Consider the following 12,007-nt stretch of genomic DNA (forward strand, 5'->3'; position numbering starts at 1 on the left):
TCTAACCACTGCTGTCTCAGCTGAGGCATCAACTGAGGGCCTCCAGCTTGAAAGAACGGATGCTTCCACTGCAAAAGTGCCTAACCATGGCAGCTCCAAGCAAACAGTTTGTAGCCCCACCCATGGAGAAGCTCAGAAAGGCTGAAGGCTCTGTGTACACTGGATCTCCTGATACATGCGTTGCATTCTCCCCAGCAGTATTGGAGGCCAAGGAAGGGGCATTCTGGGCCCTGGAGGAGGGGGATGGCTCAGGGATCCACTGGGGCCACCGCTTACCAAGTAGGACTGGAAAGGACAGAGAAGGCATATGTGGCAGAAACCTGGTAACTGGATGTGGGACAAAAGGGAACCAGCTCTCCAAAAAGTACCTAACCTAAACTCTCCCGGAGGAAAAGACCAGTGATAAGTTCATCTGAGATAGGATGAAGGGAGTCTATTTCATTACACCTTATAATTCCTCTGAATGAGAAGGTGGTGGAGTTGGTGGGTCATCACAAACTCTTCCATGGCCTAGACTATCTCCAAGTCGCTTTCTTTGGGGCTGCCTCTCCCCAGCTTCAGTCATATACTTCTGGAGGATATTGACAATTTTGTATGCTGCTGCATCAGGGCCACAATGTAAAGCCAATCATAGGACCCCGTGGCCCTGCCAGGATGGCTGATCTAGGACTGTACACGTGATCTAAGATGGGTCATTTAGAGAGAACACCTTTGAACTCTGATGTCTTCAATCTTTTCTTTCCTTATTGGAGATGTCTTCAGGATATAAAACCCTATGGCAGGTAGCTTGGACTCCCTCACTAGGTGTAGAAGCCTTAAGGAAGAAAGTTTTAAGGCTATGACCATCAAAGAAGAGGGGATGAAACAGTGAGGGTGTGAAACAGAGAACTGATGACTTCTGATTTCTTGGGTCCAGTCACTGAGATCTTTGTATTTGCTCTGATTCTTGTGTCCTGGATTCCCAGAATCATCTCAATGAGTCTCCCCTTTCCTTGAAGCCAGTTGGAGGTGGGCTCCTCTCAACTGTGATTCAGACTTTATTCTAGATCCTTCCCAATCATTGTACACCTCCCAGAAACAGAGGCACCCATTTGTTTCAACACCATTACAAGTGAAACCCTTTATTCTTTAATGAGAATAGAGTGTGCAGACCACCAAATACAGTTCACCAGCATCCTGGCAGGAGTACCCTAAGTGTGATTTAGTGTTTGCTTGCAGCGGCCTTACTGATTCCTGAACCACTCCAAGTATTTATACTGCCTGTGCCAGGCCAATCCTGTCATTTCCTCTATCAAAGACTGAGAAATACAGCCTCAGGAAGACGTCACCCAGGATCCAGGTCTCTCTAGATGTCCTCACTCTGTTCTCTTGAAAGGTTGTATAGCAGTGGCCTCTAGAATCCTGAGGGAGTCAGAGACACACACCAGTCAGCCTGAGCCCTTACCTGCGACTCCCACAAATATCCAGACCCAGCACAATTCTTGGTTTTATTTCCATCTTTTGGTAAGTATCCAGGGATTTTCTCATTAGCAGGGAATATGGGAGTTCATCCACAACCAAAAGGGCCAAGACATGAGGTTGCCATGAGGAAGGGTGTGGGGGAGAGGACTGGGAGTTGGAATGATAAACAACAAAGTCCTACTGTATAGGATAAGGAAGAATATTAAATATCCAGTCATAAACCACATGAAAACAGATAAGAAAAAGAATATACATTTCTGTATGTGTATAACTGAGTCACATTCCTGTGCAGCAGAACTCAATGCAACACTGAAGATTAGCCACAATTCCGTAAAATTTTTAGAGAAGAAAAAGAGTGTCCATAGTTATCCTCTCTCCCTGTTTCTTTCCTTCTGACTCCTGCTCTTTGTTTTCTCTGCAGAGAATGCTGGTTCTCCTCCTGCGTCCCCACAATCCATACTTTATTTAAAAAAAAAAAAAAAAAACACCTTTATTTTGTATTGGAGTATAGCTGATTAAGAATATTCTGAGTTTGAGGTGGACAGGAAATGAACTCACCCATATGTATCCATGTATCCTGGTCCCCAGAATACCCCTCCCATCCAGGTTGTCATACAATCAAGCAGAGTTCCCCGTGCTACACAGTAACTCGTTGTTGGTTATCCATCTTAAATAGAGCAGTGCCCACAACATGTTCTTGAAGACTTAACTTAGGAACTCTGGGAAGCCTCTCAGCCCACACTCACCCTCTTTGGCCACTCCAGGCTTGAGTGGGTAACGTACTCTGGTTCCCCATCCCCACTGGTCAGTCCGTAGCCTTCATCACCCCGAGAAAGTCCCTAGGGCCCCAATGCAGAGCACCTTGGGATGCCATTTGCATGGAATCCAGTGCAGTTTTGCCTAGAACCGAGCAACCCTCCACATAGCTCCATGAGTTTACAGTTTTAGAATTCCTGAAATTTCCTCCCTTCCTCAAAGCCTTCTTTCAGACCATCAGCCAGCTCTGAACTCCCACAGGGAGCTGACATGAAGCCTCCACCTTGTGCCAGGGCTGAGCAGTCACTGTGCACCCTTTATTCACCTTAGTATCCAACCTCCCCTCAGAGGGGTCAGGTATCCCAACTCACAAAGGGGACACCCGGCCAGAGTTAGGGGAAGATGCATCCGAGAACTAGGGTGACCATGTAATTTATCATCCAAAGCAGGAAAACTGCAAGAAGGGAAGGGAGACTGTTAATCCCTATGGTGGGACAGCACACTGGGAGTGTCCCCAGTCATTCTCCTTGTCACACGGCCTATTCAGTGACCGCTAGAGCTGACTTTCATGTTCATGCATGTGAGGTTTCAGATTGAACTGAAACTCTTTGAGGACTGAGGACCTGAGTGTTCCCCTCTCCTTGTGACTCCCACCATGCCAGCATGGTGTGGCATCTCCACATTTATTTCAGGATGATCAGTGTCCCAGATGGCCCTTTACTCTCAAGTGGTGCTTTTGTGGCAGGCTCTGGCCCAGCAACAGGGCTCAGCAGCATCTGCAATAGTGCAAGATGGCCTGCACAGGGTGCCCTACTCCCAGCAGCAGCCCAAGGGTTCCTGCAAGATCCTATTTGAGAACCACCCCTCAGGGTTCTCCCCTCACCTTGAGGATGTAGGCTCGAGCTGGCACTGGATATTTGATGCCCTTGATGGTGAAGATAATAGAGGGCAGGGTATTGACCGAAAAACATGAAACGTAGTGCTGTTAGAGAGAGAGGGAGAGAGGTTGGCCCTGGAGATCCTTCTTGTGTGTGGAGACTGGGAGTGACCCTGGGGCATGACCCTTCACCTCGGAACCCCATGGTGTGGTGCTGATGAGCTTCTGGATATTATTGACCAGTCTTCTTGGCCAAGGATCAGTGATGTCCTAGAGTCCATAAGGGCCTCGCAGCCACCAGAACAAGCAATAACCTTTCTTTTCATGGAGATGCTGAGAGACAGTGTGACAAAGCGGCATCAAGGCCACTCTGAATCTCCCCAGAGCTGCCCCCTTCCCAACTGTCCCCTAAACATCCCTTCATCTTTTGGGCTGACTCTTTTCTTTGCTCTTGACACAGCACCTTCCTTGACATCCTGAATACAGTACTTGAATACACCATGATCTTTTGTATCTTGCCACAAGCTGGTATTCCTTCCTAGAAGTCTCCTTCCCTTTGACTAGCAAATTTCTTATCATCTTCCAGATTCCAACTTAGTTGTCATTTATTCAGGGAAGTCTTTCCCTTGGTGTTTATCAGTCTCCTGTCTTGGTCACTTTCTGTAGACTCTTTCTCGTGTCTGCTGCTGCTGCTGCTGCTGCTGCTAGGTCACTTTAGTCGTGTCCAACTATGTATGATCCCATAGACGGCAGCCCACCAGGATCTTGTCCCTAGGATTCTCCAGGTAAGAGTACTGGAGTAGACGTGGCATTGCCTTCTCCATTTCTCATGTCTAGCATGTACCAAAGTCACAATTCACTATGTGTGTGTGTCATTTCTTGTGCATCTGCCTTCTTAGATGTGAGGGTGAGTTTTATTCTCATTGCCTCCCTAAAGTGCCTGGCACACAGTGGATGCCCAATGCTTGTCTGTTTAGTGAGTGAATGAAGACTGAAAATAATGAATGAGAAACATCCAGAGAGCTGTATCTGGTGGGGAACAAATAATGGGTCAACCACAGAGTAAAGATGGAGATTCATGGGTATAGCAGATTCTCATAATGGTGGGAGAGAGGGGTTCCTCTGGGAGAGGGTGTCTCCCAGCACTGTTCCTACAACCAGCTCAGACCCTGAGACCCTGGCCAGGAAATATATGACTAGCCCACAGAAACTCCAAAGGACAGGTCAGCTTTCATCTGAGGGTATCACAAAGAATCCTATCAATTATGCCCCTTGTCTTCTCATCATGCCTGGATCCCACCTTCCTGATTCTCTGTTATAGGCCCTGCACCACTGTGTGTCCAGGTACATGGGGTGTCTTTTTTTTTAGTTGCTTTCAAGTCATAAGACTGCAGGCAACCTCTCTCCACTGCTGGGTAGCTGCTCCCTAAGGAGACCAGCTTTTCCCATTTGCTGAAGACTTTCCCTGTTTTTAAACTGACATTTATTTGTACTGAGAATTTCCTTGGTCCCAGGTAGCCCTGGACAGTTGGTCATCTTATAACTGTTTTCAGGCCAGTGTAATTCTCCCTGATCCTCTGTTTACCACACTGTAGAGTCCTCTAACATGCTCCACGCCTCACAGGGCAATGGGTGCAGCCCTCTTCCAGCTGCACAGACCTCTCCAGACCCTTTTAGGACCCTGGTAAGAGCCCTGGTCAAAAGGCCTGAGATTTATGAACCCATGGGTTGTTTACCTATGTGTTTATGTGTTTGTTTGTATATGTGTTTGTATGTGTCTCTAATTGTGCATTTGTGTCTCTGACTATCTATGCATGTTTATATGTGTCTGATTGTGTGTTTCCATGTGTCTGTGTGTCTGTCTGTGTCATTGTAAGTGGTGTATATGTCTGTGTCACTATGTGTCTGAGAATCCATTTGTGTGTGTCTGCCTGTGTCCGTGTACAGATGTGGGGCATCACTTGGGCTGACCCTTAGAGGGAGAGGTTACTGGTCCATATGTACATGCCAGTCTCCCGCTTGGATCAAAGGTACTCTGTTGAGCACTCCCTGCTAGTAGGCTTTGTCCACCCCACCAAACATCACCACACTGCCCTTCCCCTGCATCTGTAGAGAGAAAAGAAGGGCAGATCTTTGGAGGACAGTAACAACAGCACTGTCTGAGAGCTTGTGTTTGTGCTTGTCTACCCATCAAGGCCCTAATAAGGTCTCCATTTACAGATGCAGAAATCAAGGCTAGGAGTGATTGAGAACCAGACTGAGGTCAGTAACTGGCTAATGAGTGGCACAGAGGAGGTTAGAAGCTGAGTTACATGGCTGGGCTCCACCCACTATGTCTTCTGAAGAGGCCCAGGACCTCTTGCTACCTGTGTGCTCAGAAACCCTCAGATAGCACGGTGCTGAAGAGTTTTTGCTTCACCCATGTCCAGCTTGTCATTTTTCAGGAAAATCAAAGCTAAGTGCTAAGGATATGGGTTCAGGTCACCCAGAGTTGGCTCCACTGGCCTGTGACCTCTACTGTCCAAAGGGACTCACACTAGAAAGGACCCCAACTCTGCTCTCCCTGTCTTAAAATGACTAATATTTCTTGAACAAGGGATCCCACATTTTGTTTTGTGTCCCACACTTATTTTTCACTGGCTCTTGCGAATTGGTTAGCTGATCCTGGGCTCCCAGTGGAATGCTAATGAGGAAGGAAGATAGCCACCATCCTTCTCCTTCCTTCCTGATCAAACTCATAAGCAAATCGTATTGCTTTTTCCTCCAACTTGTTTCCTGTTGCCTTCCATTAGTCTTCCTCCTCACTCACCCCACTAGACCAAGTTACTGGTCTTGAGCCCAGGAGCAGGGATGTGTTCCCTTAAAGCATTATTTATAAAAACCAGTGGTGATGCAAGGTAAGTCCCTAGTTATCCTGGGTTAGATTATCTCTCAGAATACTTCTTTATCAAGTGTTCTATAATTTTCATGCACCTGAAAGCATCTTACAGCTAATTTGGAGAAAGGGATTGACCATCTCAGACTTACTTGCTCAAGTAGAAGGCAAAACAGGCTCAGAAATGGCACCTTGATTCTTCAGGTTGTCAAAGATGGGGATGGCTCCAATGAAGGATATGTTGGGGTAGTTCCAGCCCAAGATGCCATCTAAAGGTATACCCTCAAACCCATATTCTGCCATGTTTAGACTGAACAGCTGGTCATTTCTTACAAGGTCCCCAATCTGTGGGATAGAAGAGTGTTCCCACTTACAGATACGTGAAGTGGGGCTAGGACTGGGCTGGGGTGCATTGCCGTTAGATCCTCAAAGAAGAATTGAGCCTGGGCTGTCTTTGGTGGACCTCAGATGGTTAGACCAAGCTGGGAGGATTCCATTTGTGAGAGGCTGTGAATTTTAAAACATCTGCCCCTCTGAAAAACACCACCTGAGTGAGTCAAAATGGCCTTGTGGCTTCTGTCCAGGTGGGGCAACCAAGAGTCAGGCCAGGACCCACTGGTGCCCCCTTGTGAACAAAACAATCGAGAGCAAGATAGCCTTCTCTTTGGCATGAGGTAATGATAGGAATGGGCTGCATTCTCTGTAAGGGACTGTGGATTCTGCAACTGTCCAGGTAGACAGAATCTGAAAACAAAATCTTGCTTGCAGGGTTGTATGAAATTATTGCCTAGGAAATTCACTTTGGGGGATATGTGTGTGTTTCTGTGAGTGTGTATAAGAGAGAAAGAGAGAGAGGGGAACTACTCAGGTAGTTTGGGGAGGCAGGCCATGGGTTTTATTAGACTCTCAAAGTTCTTCTAGAGTGAGAATTCATTTATCAGGCCCCCTGACATCTCTGGCCTCCAGTTTCCCACTCTGAATACTTGAAGCCCTTGATTGCCCCCAGGGTCCCCAGAACAGTTTTATCCTATCCCAAACACCCCACAGCAACTGCAGTCCTGAAAAGCCAGCCCAGCTCCATCACTTACCACATGTGTGACCTTGGCAAGGCCCTTGTATTCTATACCTCAGTTTCCTCATATGTCAAATGAGCTAATCAGACCACCTGCTGTGTGTGGTTGTTGCAGGATTAAACCAATTATTACCTGAAAGTGCCTAGAACCGTCTGTGAATATAAAAGTGGGTGCTTTTTTCCCATCTTCTCGCTTCCAGCAAAATGAACCTTGAACTGCTCATGGGCAGAGCAGCTGCAAGTCTGCATCTCAAGCTACTCTCTGGGTTACTCTGGGTTAGCTAATCCATTTGCTTGTGTGTCACCATGGGGACTGCGTCCCCAGGGACAGGATCCTGTGGGTAAGATGGCCAATATCTATGGGAGTTAGGCTAGGAAGTGTCCTGCCAGATGTTCCTGCATCTGTTTTCCAAGCAGGGGTCACTCCATAGCCAGTCCTGACTCAGCTTCTCTTTACATATTACCCAAAAGGTTTCATAAGCAAGAAATCCCTTCATGCTCCCAGATCCATAGACGATGCTGAAGGTCTTTTCGGTAGGCTGGAAGGTGGAAGACTTGTAATGTCTGAACCTAACTTATATAGCTGCAGACACAAGAGATGAGTGTCATCAGGTGCCAAGGGTGGAAACGTCGGCAGGGCAAGTGAAAGATGGTCCAGGTACGGAGTGTCTGTACTCACAACAGGCTGGACAGGGGCAAAAGAGGGAGAGAACGTACAAGACAGATGAGCCTGTGTCAAAGATAACCTGAACACAAAAATAAACTCAAAATGGATTAAAGATCTCAACGTAAGACCAGAAACAATAAAACTCCTAGAGGAGAACATAGGCAAAACACTCTCCGATATACATCACAGCAGGATCCTCTATGACCCACCTCCCAAAATATTGGAAATAAAAGCAAAAATAAACAAATGGGACCTAATTAAACTTAAAAGCTTCTGCACAACAAAGGAAACTATTAGCAAGCTGAAAAGTCAGCCTTCAGAATGGGAGAAAATAATAGCAAATGAAGCAACTGACAAACAACTAATCTCAAAAATATATAAGCAACTCCTACAGCTCAACTCCAGAAAAATAAATGACCCAATCAAAAAATGGGCCAAAGAACTAAATAGACACTTCTCCAAAGAAGACATACAGATGGCTAACAAACACATGAAAAGATGCTCAACATCACTCATTATCAGAGAAATGCAAATCAAAACCACTATGAGGTACCATTTCACGCCAGTCAGAATGGCTGCAATCCATAAGTCTACAAGCAATAAATGCTGGAGAGGGTGTGGAGAAAAGGGAACTCTCTTACACTGGTGGTGGGAATGCAAACTAGTACAGCCACTATGGAGAACAGTGTGGAGATTCCTTAAAAAACTGGAAATAGAACTGCCTTATGATCCAGCAATCCCACTGCTGGGCATACACACTGAGGAAACCAGAAGGGAAAGAGACACGTGTACCCAAATGTTCATCGCAGCACTGTTTATAATAGCCAGGACATGGAAGCAACCTAGATGCCCATCAGCAGATGAATGGATAAGATAGCTGTGGTACATATACACAATGGAGTATTACTCAGCCATTAAAAAGAATACATTTGAATCAGTTCCAATGAGATGGATGAAACTGGAACCTATTATACAGAGTGAAGTATGCCAGAAAGAAAAACACCAATACAGTATACTAACGCATATATATGGAATTTAGAAAGATGGTAACAATAACCCTGTGTATGAGACAGCAAAAGAGACACCGATGTATAGATCAGTCTTATGGACTCTGTGGGAGAGGGAGAGGGTGGGGAGACTTGGGAGAATAGCATTGAAACATGTATAATATCATGTATGAAACGAGTCACCAGTCCAGGTTCAATACGTGGTACTGGATGCTTGGGGCTGGTGCACTGGGATGACCCAGAGGGAGGGTAGGGGAGGGAGGAGGGAGGAGGGTTCAGGATGGGGAATGTGGGTATACCTGTGGCGGATTCATTCCGATATTTGGCAAAACTAATACAATATTGTAAAGTTTAAAAATAAAATAAAATTTAAAAAAATTAAAAAATTAAAAAAAAAAAAAACAAAGATAACCTGAAGTTCCTGAGGCGGTGTTCCAATGGTGATGTTACCCACATAGAACAATTACAGGGAGAAGGAGGAGGGAGTGGGTTACTGCAGAACTGGCTGCCCTCTATTCCCACGCTGCTGCCTCCCTCTGGGTGTCACATATCTCTTGAGATCACTTTCTAACCACCGTGCAGCTCACAACCTTTGATCACAGAGGTGCTAGCATTTGATATTGTTTTTTCTTATGCTACATTGTATGCAGGATACTGACTCTATGACCAGGCATGGAAGTGGTACCTCCTGAATGGGAAGCCCAGAAGCATAACCACTGGGCCTCCAAAACTGCTGGACACCCAGGGAAGTACTGGTGCCTTCATTTGAGAAGCTCTGTAGTCTCTTCAAACCCAGCCTTAGCATCCCCTTCTCCAAGATGTCCTTCTTGATCAACCCCAGCCACTCCCTCCAAACTCAGACCACATCCAATCAACACCACACAGGTGACCCTTTCATTTGACATGTATTTACTCTTTGCCTATCATTCAGGCTGGCATGGGCATTCTTGAAGACAAAATAAGCCATTTTCTAATCTAAAAGCTATAAGCACTGTGTTAGATTCTGATGGCCTTACACGGAATACAGGTTCAGGTACTTTTTACTGCTGTGGTTCTTGCATCTGTGGAAACTGAATTCCTCTGCCTGGGGATTCACAGTTGCTTTGCAATTAGTTCTACCTTTTGATCAGAGATGGTTCACTCTTCATCTGTAACTGAGTGACTCCCTTACTTCAGAAGTTGCTGCTGCTGCTGTTGCTAAGTCGCTTCAGTCATGTCCGAATCAATGCAACCCCATAGACAGGAGCCCACCAGGCTCGCCTGTCCCTGGTATTTTCCAGGCAAGAACACTGGAGTGGGTTACCATTTCCTTCTCCAATTCAGGAACGTGAAAAGTGAAAGTGAAGTCATTCAGTCATGTCTGACTCTTAGCGACCCCATGGACTGCAGCCTACCAGGCTCCTCCATCCATGGGTTTTTCCAGGAAAGAGGACTGAAGTGGGTCACCATTACCTTCTCCTCAGAAGGAACAAACTCCATCAAACTAATGACACATCTTTGACACAGAAATGGACGTTTACCTGCCACTTGGTAATTTCTGGGCCCAGTCACCAAGACCAAGAGTTGAGGATGATAGTGCCTTCTCCTCTGGGTACAGCCACTGTTACCCAGGGTTTCTGCCTCCTGCAGGAGCCCCAGCCCCAGCATCCCACCTGTCACCTCCAGATGAGCCCCAGTGCTAGGCTAGAGCACCAGGGGGCGCTTTGGAAGACCATCCTCCCAAAACCTGACATCCATGATGTTGCTCAGGGGGTGAATAGTTATATTTGACCCACACGAAGAAATCTAGGACAGTCCGTAAGCATGTTCCTTCAGGAAATTGTTCAGCATGTTTTTTTCACTGAGGGTTTATCTCATGGTCTTCACTTTTGTAGAGGTATTCTTTCATCGAGCATTTGAAAAAGAAAATAAAGAAGAAGTTACAATTAGCTGTCAGTGTTAAGGTATAACTGTCATTGTAATGGCACTGTGTATTTTCCAATCAATTTTATGAGTCACCTTATTATCAGAATTTTATGCATATGCCATGGCAAAAACATAGGTTTGAATAAAGATTCTGTTCTGTAATGTTGGGTAAACCATATGACCCTGTGGCGTCTCAGTCTCCTCTTCAGAAAAATGGTGGAATGTAACAATACAAACCCTCCAAATGGGATATCTTGGGGAGAGTGAAGTGATGGATATAAGGTGCCTGATAAGTAGGAAGTCTCAACAATGACAGCCACTAGTACTGCTGTTGCCATCCCACTGTATCCTTCTCATAGAAGCTCAGGGAAGGAGGTAGAAGGGGGATTCCTGTCCTCTTTTACAAGGGAGGAATCTGAAGTTCAAGAGGTTTGTGAATTGGCTGTGGTCACACTGCTTGTCAGATATAAAACAGTGTATAAGTAGCTCTCCCAATCTTTCTCCAAGTTGAAGGAGGAGAGATAGTTGAAAAAAGAATCCAGGAAATAGGGAACAAGTTAGGGAAGTGTAGAGGCTCAAGAAGGAAGGATGAGTCAAATGAAAAATTAAAAGAAAACAACACAGAGAGAAATACACTCAGAGCCTTCCAAAGAGATGGAGAGATAAATGATAGTGATACAGAGATGCAGACATAGACATATACACACTGAAGTAGAGAGGGAACAAAGAGAACATGCTAAATAAAATGTAGAAAAGTGCTATTCCACAGGACCACACCTACATCTGCATTGACTGTGCACTGAACAATTGCAAGGAGTTCCAATTTCAATTGTCATGACATGACTGGACCCCAAGAGTTGTGCAGCTATGCAAATCTACACCACGACCCTTGGGACCCACAGTTCCTATAGCAACATGCTTATCAATAAGTAAGGGTTGAACTTTAAGATTATCAGGGAAATATTCCATTCCCGTCTAAACTGGATGAATAGAATAATCAGATGAAAAGAAAAATCGCAGAAATGAATATGATGTGGCTTACAGCCTCCATACTTACATGACTCTGCAATCTGAGAAGGCCACTGGCCCAAGGAGCACCAGCCACTTCATGCTTCTTTCCTGGCTCCAAGTACTCAGGAAAGTTCAGGTTCTTAGCATGTAGTGGTGCCTGGGAGCCCCTAGTTATATATGCTCTGACACACCCTAGTTTAGCCCTTTAGGCCAATAATAGGTCTAAAAAAAACACAAAAGTCTTGATAAAATCTTTTCCTTCATCAGTGTCCTTGGCAAGTGCACTTTGAAGCTTCTCAGAAGACAGAGAATTGAACTGTAATCTCTTCCTTGAAGCTTGGTTGGAAAATCAAACTGATCTGTATGGACATCTAAG

At 45.6% G+C, this 12,007-nt stretch overlaps 1 pseudogene; it reads right to left on the minus strand.

The window, feature by feature from the left end:
• Window positions 1-835: 835 nt before the first annotated feature.
• LOC614656 (pregnancy-associated glycoprotein 1-like) lies at window positions 836-11,730 on the minus strand (annotated as a pseudogene).
• Between the last annotated feature and the right edge of the window lie 277 nt (window positions 11,731-12,007).

This window comes from Bos taurus, chromosome 29 (assembly GCF_002263795.3).
Source record: "Bos taurus isolate L1 Dominette 01449 registration number 42190680 breed Hereford chromosome 29, ARS-UCD2.0, whole genome shotgun sequence".
Taxonomy (NCBI): Eukaryota; Metazoa; Chordata; class Mammalia; order Artiodactyla; family Bovidae; genus Bos; species Bos taurus.